This window comes from Anolis carolinensis, chromosome 5 (genome assembly GCF_035594765.1).
Source record: "Anolis carolinensis isolate JA03-04 chromosome 5, rAnoCar3.1.pri, whole genome shotgun sequence".
NCBI lineage: Eukaryota > Metazoa > Chordata > Lepidosauria > Squamata > Dactyloidae > Anolis > Anolis carolinensis.
This window is the reverse complement of record NC_085845.1, coordinates 181,461,153-181,467,733: the sequence shown is the minus strand read 5'-3', so window position 1 is coordinate 181,467,733 and position 6,581 is coordinate 181,461,153.

The following is a 6,581-nucleotide window of genomic DNA, read 5'->3' as shown; positions in this document are numbered from 1 at the left end:
CTTTGCTGTCACGACCCAGGCTACAGAGCACCAATAACCATACGCAGAGGCCAGATTCTATCTAATATCTTTATTAAGGAAATATATAAAGTTAGTAAAAGCAAATGTAAAAGTTAGTCCAGAAGCAGACCTTTCAAGAAAGGTCAAAATTAGTCCAAAGAAACAATGTCCAATATGAAATATTAAGGTCCAAAGTTGTAATCCAATAACCGAAACACTCACTTTGCCAGGCAAAGTGAGGGGAGATGACAAGGTCCTTTAGTCCATGAACTTGAGCAAGGCTAGGAGATAACTTGATACTTGAAAACAAGGCTTGAATCGTGGAACAAGATAACGAGGAACAAGAACAAGGTCCGTGGAATAACTTGGTAAAATCCGTGAAACAAGGCAAGGTTTAGTCCTGGGAAACAAGGCAAGGTTTAGTCCTGGGAAACAAGGCAAGGTCCGTAGGTAAACAAAGGCTGAGAAGCAGGAGCGAAGGCAGGAAACAAGGACAAGGCTTGAGCAGGAACGAGGCTTGAAACGGAGCGCGCTGTCCAGACACAACTCGCTCCGGAGGCTGACGAATTGACTCCGCAAAGTTACTCCGCGGGTAAAACACCTATATAGAGTCTAACTTTCCCGCCGAGAGCAGTTCTCTGGGAACCAGAAACGAAAGCTAATCTCTGAGACCAGATGTTTGACTCCTTAAAGATTCTCATGGAAAGCAGGCTTAATTGGCAAATTCTTAGCAATTATTCTCGCACTCCTGCGCGAGGCTGCTTCCAAACCTCTCTGTTGTTTACAAAACTCATGGCGAGAAAACACTGGAGATGTAGCCTCAGTATTTGTTTGACATACTTCTGGAACATAATCCTCTTGCAGGTGCAAGGTTCCCAGATCTGGCTGGGAAGAATCTGTCTGGGAAGAATCCAGTTCTGACTGGGAAGGTAAAAAACCCAAGTTTTCTTCTTCACCAGGCATCACAATGTCATGAGCAGGACTACAAGGCCCATGGGTCATCACACTATCCCCCTCCTCAAGCCCCCTCCCAAACTGGGACTCTCTCCCCGAGGCGCGAGGTCGTGGCTTGGCGGGATAGGTCTGATGGAAGCGACGGGTTAGATCAGGAGCGTGAACTGTGGAAGCGTCTTCCCAAGAGCGTTCCTCAGGGCCAAAACCCACCCAGTCAATGAGATATTGCAGGCGGCGGCGGTGAAAGCGAGAATCCAAAATGTCCTGAACCTCGAACTCGTCCTCCCCATCCACCAAAATAGGGACGGGGGCCGGCCGGTCTACATCTGGCCGCACACCATCCGCCGGAAGGAGCAGGGAGCGGTGAAACACTGGGTGAATGCGCATTGAGCGCGGAAGTTGGAGTTTGAAAGTCACGGGGTTAAGTTGCGCTACCACTGGATAGGGGCCAATGAAACGGGCATCTAACTTCCGGCAAGGGCGATGGGAGGGCAAAAAGCGAGTGGACAGAAAAACCCGATCTCCTACCTTGATTTCGGGGCCCGGCTGGCGATGTTTGTCCGCGTGACGTTTATAGTCCTCCTTGGCTTGTTCCAGTTGCTGGAGCAAAAGTTGTTGCACCGCTGTGAGTTCCTGCAGCCAATCTTCTGCTGCGGGAACTTCTGAAGTTTCAATGACAGGGGGAAAGAAACGTGGATGGAAGCCGTAGTTTGCAAAGAACGGCGTTTCTTTTGTAGAAGCCTGGACTCCATTGTTGTAGGCAAATTCCGACAGTGGTAACAGAGAAGCCCAATTGTCCTGTTGGTAGTTTACATAACAGCGAAGGTACTGTTCCAAAGTGGCATTGGTGCGCTCCGTTTGCCGATCCGTTTGGGGATGATGAGCTGAAGATAAGCGAGAGTCTATGCCCAATAGTTTTTGTAGTGCCTTCCAGAAACGAGAGGTGAATTGGGATCCACGGTCTGTGACCAAACTCTTGGGCAATCCATGTAGTCTGAAAACATGTTGGAGGAATAAATCTGCAGTCTCTTGGGCCGTGGGAAGACCTTCACAGGGAATGAAATGGGCTAACTTGGTGAAAAGGTCCACCACCACTAGGATCGTGGTGAATCCACAGGAAGGTGGTAAGTCAGTGATAAAATCCGCAGAAATTATTTCCCATGGGCGAGATGGGGTAGGAAGGGGGTGTAGAAGCCCTGAGGGCTTCTCCCTTCTTATCTTGGAGCGCTGGCATACTGGGCAGGTGTTAACATATTTTTCCACATCCTTGCGGATCTTGGGCCACCAGAAATCTCTTAGGATCAAATGCATGGTTTTAAATAGTCCGAAATGCCCTGCTGGTTTGCAGTCATGACACAGACGAAGTGCTTTTTCCCTGCCCGGTCCGGGTGGGATATAAACATGATTTCTATAGCAAAGCAGTCCATCTTTAAGCGAAAAGGGAAAATGCAGACCTTGACGAAGTTGGTCCTGCGCCCAGGCATCTGCTTGCTGACTAGCCCTGATTTCTTGAGCACAGATGGGCCCTGGAGTAGAGGGAGTTGAATCAATGGGAGTGGATTTGGTGTTCCCCACTGTGAGCGTGGCAAAGTTCTCGGGTTGTAGTAGTTGGGATTCAAAGGTCTCCTTGCGTCCTGCAGCGTATTCCGGTTTACGTGACAGGGCGTCTGCTTGCTTGGTTTGGGCTGGGGTCACATAATGAATCTGGAAGTTGAAACGTTCAAAGAATAAAGCCCAACGTTGCTGCCTCTGATTTAGCTTGCGGGCAGTTCTTAGATGTTCTAGATTCCGATGATCAGTGTGGACTTCAATGGGAAATTTGGCCCCTTCTAGCCAATGTCTCCAAGTTTCAAAAGCTGCCTTTATGGCTAATAGTTCTTTTTCCCAAATGGTATAGTTCCTCTCTGGTGCGGTTAGTTGACGAGAATAATAGGCACAAGGATGAAGGTGATCTCCCACCGGTTGTAGGAGCACAGCCCCAATTGCCACATCAGAGGCGTCCGCTTGCACCACAAAAAGGGTTTCAGGATCTGGATGCTGAAGGATTGGCTGGGATGTGAATAATTTCTTTAGTTGCTGGAACCCTTTCTCTGCTTGATCAGTCCAGCGGAAGGGCTGTTTTCCACGGATGCAGCTAGTGATTGGGTCAGACCAGCGGGCAAAATCTGGAATGAACTTACGGTAATAGTTCGCGAACCCCAAGAATCGCTGCACCTCCTTCTTGTTAGTTGGCGCCCGCCATTCCAATACTGCTGAAACCTTGGCTGGATCCATGGAGAGCCCTAGAGGCGAGATACGGTATCCAAGGAAATCTACCTCTTGTAGATCAAAAGCGCATTTTTCTAGCTTGGCATAAAGTCCATGATCCCGCAATCGTTGCAACACCATTTTGACGTGGTTCTCATGTTCTGATTGTGATCTAGAAAACACCAAAAAATCGTCCAGGTAGATTATCAAGAACCTATCTAGATAGTCCTGGAAAATGTCATTGACAAATGCTGGAACGTTGCGGGAGCTCCGCATAATCCATAATTCATAACTCGGGACTCGAATAATCCGAATTTAGTCTGGAAGGCGGTCTTCCACTCGTCCCCTTCTCTGATGCGAACTAAGTTGTAAGCTCCCCGAAGATCCAGCTTGGTGTAAACCTTGGCTCCTCGAAGTCGGTCTAGTAGATCCGAGATTAAGGGTAGGGGATAGCTGTTCCGCTTGGTGATATTATTCAATGCTCTGTAGTCCACCACCAAGCGTAATTCCCCTGACTTCTTCTTCACAAACATCACTGGGGAGGCGGCTGGGGATTGAGAGGGTCTGATGAATCCCTTGCGAAGGTTTGTCTCTATGAATTCCCTGAGAGCTTCTTGCTCTGGTTCAGTCAGGGAGTAGAGATGCCCTCGCGGGATCGGGGCCCCCTCCACCAAGTCAATGGCACAGTCATAAGGTCTATGTGGGGGTAATTTTTCGGCTTCTTTTTCATTGAATACATCCCAATACTCGGAGTACTTCTTTGGCAAGGTGATAATGGGCTCGGTGTCTGTGGCATGGCAGACCTTGGCTACGAGGCAATGGTTTTGGCAGTACTTTGAAGCAAACTGCAGTTCTCTGTTGGACCAGGAGATGCTTGGGTCGTGAAGTGTCAGCCATGGAATCCCCAAAATCACAGGGAAATGGGGAACCTCAGTAACAAAGAAGGAAATCTCTTCCATATGTTCCCTTATCCACATCCTGGTGGGTTCCGACCACTGGCTTACGGGACCCGTCTTGAGAGGGCGGCCATCGATGGCTTGCACCACACGGGCATTCTTGAAGTCATGATATTGTAATCCCAGAGAGTCGGCATACTCTCTATCAATGAAATTGTTGGTAGCTCCTGAGTCTATCATGGCGTGGATCATGACGGGTCCCTTTTTTGCTGACCATAAGGTGACCACTAGAAGGAACAGGACCCCGGTTGGCGGCTCTTGAATGGGTTTCTTGACCGGGTTGGCGAGCCTCTCTACGCCCGGTCGTTGGCTTCCCCCGCCGGCTGTGTGCCAGCCGCCTCAGACGTCTTCGTCTCCGTGGAGGACGCCGCCGCAAGACGGGCGGCGGGCTTCCCTTTGGCTGGGCACTCTCTGGCGAAGTGGCCCCCATTCCCGCAATACCAACAGAGATTTAGGCGTTGGCGGCGGGCCTTCTCGGCGGCATCTAATCTGGGACGCACATTGCCCAACTGCATCGGCACCTCCTCGCTCCCTCTGGGGTATGGGGATGGTGGTGGGGGTCTCCACACTGGACGCGGCTGAACGCTGGCGGGAGCGGGGGGTTTTGCCCCAGCTCTACCGCTCTGGCCTCGTACCCACTGCTTCCTGTTGGCAATCATGACTTCAGCCCGTAAACATTGATCGATGAGTGCTTCCAGCGTTTGGGGAGGATCCACCTTGGAGATTTCCTCCAGCATTTCAATGTTGAGACCCTCCCGAAATTGTCCTCTGAGGGCAACATCGTTCCAGCCGGTGTTGTGGGCCAGCACTCGGAACTCGGCTATGTACTGAGACATGGGTCTGTCTCCTTGGAAGAGGCGGCGGAGTTTGTGCCCGGCTGCCTCCAAATTGTCCTCGATTCCCCAGGTCGCCTTAAGGTGGTCCAAGAAATGTTGCGCTGACCTTAGATGTGAGGAGGCTTGGTCGAACAGAGCCGTCGCCCAGTTAGCCGCTGGCCCGTCTAGGAGACTGTAAATCCACGCCACCTTGATGTCTTCCTGGGGAAACTCGGCATCACGGGCCTCTAGATAAGCTTGGCATTGGCGACGGAAAACATGAACCTTAGAAGCTTCTCCAGTAAACTTGGTTGGCAACGCCATGGCCGGAAGACGGATTCCGCGTTCCTTCAAACCCTTTATTTCTCCATCCTGTGCATTGAGCTTATCACGGATTCGGTCCACCTCATCCTTGTCGATGGTGTAGGTAATCGGCTGGCCGCTCGGCCCAGGTACGACTCCGGTAGACATTCTGGCCGAGGTTAATTGGTGCTTAGGGTGGCGGAGTCAAACTGTCACGACCCAGGCTACAGAGCACCAATAACCATACGCAGAGGCCAGATTCTATCTAATATCTTTATTAAGGAAATATATAAAGTTAGTAAAAGCAAATGTAAAAGTTAGTCCAGAAGCAGACCTTTCAAGAAAGGTCAAAATTAGTCCAAAGAAACAATGTCCAATATGAAATATTAAGGTCCAAAGTTGTAATCCAATAACCGAAACACTCACTTTGCCAGGCAAAGTGAGGGGAGATGACAAGGTCCTTTAGTCCATGAACTTGAGCAAGGCTAGGAGATAACTTGATACTTGAAAACAAGGCTTGAATCGTGGAACAAGATAACGAGGAACAAGAACAAGGTCCGTGGAATAACTTGGTAAAATCCGTGAAACAAGGCAAGGTTTAGTCCTGGGAAACAAGGCAAGGTTTAGTCCTGGGAAACAAGGCAAGGTCCGTAGGTAAACAAAGGCTGGGAAGCAGGAGCGAAGGCAGGAAACAAGGACAAGGCTTGAGCAGGAACGAGGCTTGAAACGGAGCGCGCTGTCCAGACACAACTCGCTCCGGAGGCTGACGAATTGACTCCGCAAAGTTACTCCGCGGGTAAAACACCTATATAGAGTCTAACTTTCCCGCCGAGAGCAGTTCTCTGGGAACCAGAAACGAAAGCTAATCTCTGAGACCAGATGTTTGACTCCTTAAAGATTCTCATGGAAAGCAGGCTTAATTGGCAAATTCTTAGCAATTATTCTCGCACTCCTGCGCGAGGCTGCTTCCAAACCTCTCTGTTGTTTACAAAACTCATGGCGAGAAAACACTGGAGATGTAGCCTCAGTATTTGTTTGACATACTTCTGGAACATAATCCTCTTGCAGGTGCAAGGTTCCCAGATCTGGCTGGGAAGAATCTGTCTGGGAAGAATCCAGTTCTGACTGGGAAGGTAAAAAACCCAAGTTTTCTTCTTCACCAGGCATCACAATGTCATGAGCAGGACTACAAGGCCCATGGGTCATCACATTTGCCCATGTGAATTTTCTATACCACTGGAGAGAATTATATTTGAATACTCTTTAGGGTGTAAATTTAATTCCAAAGACGTAATTCTGAAATCCC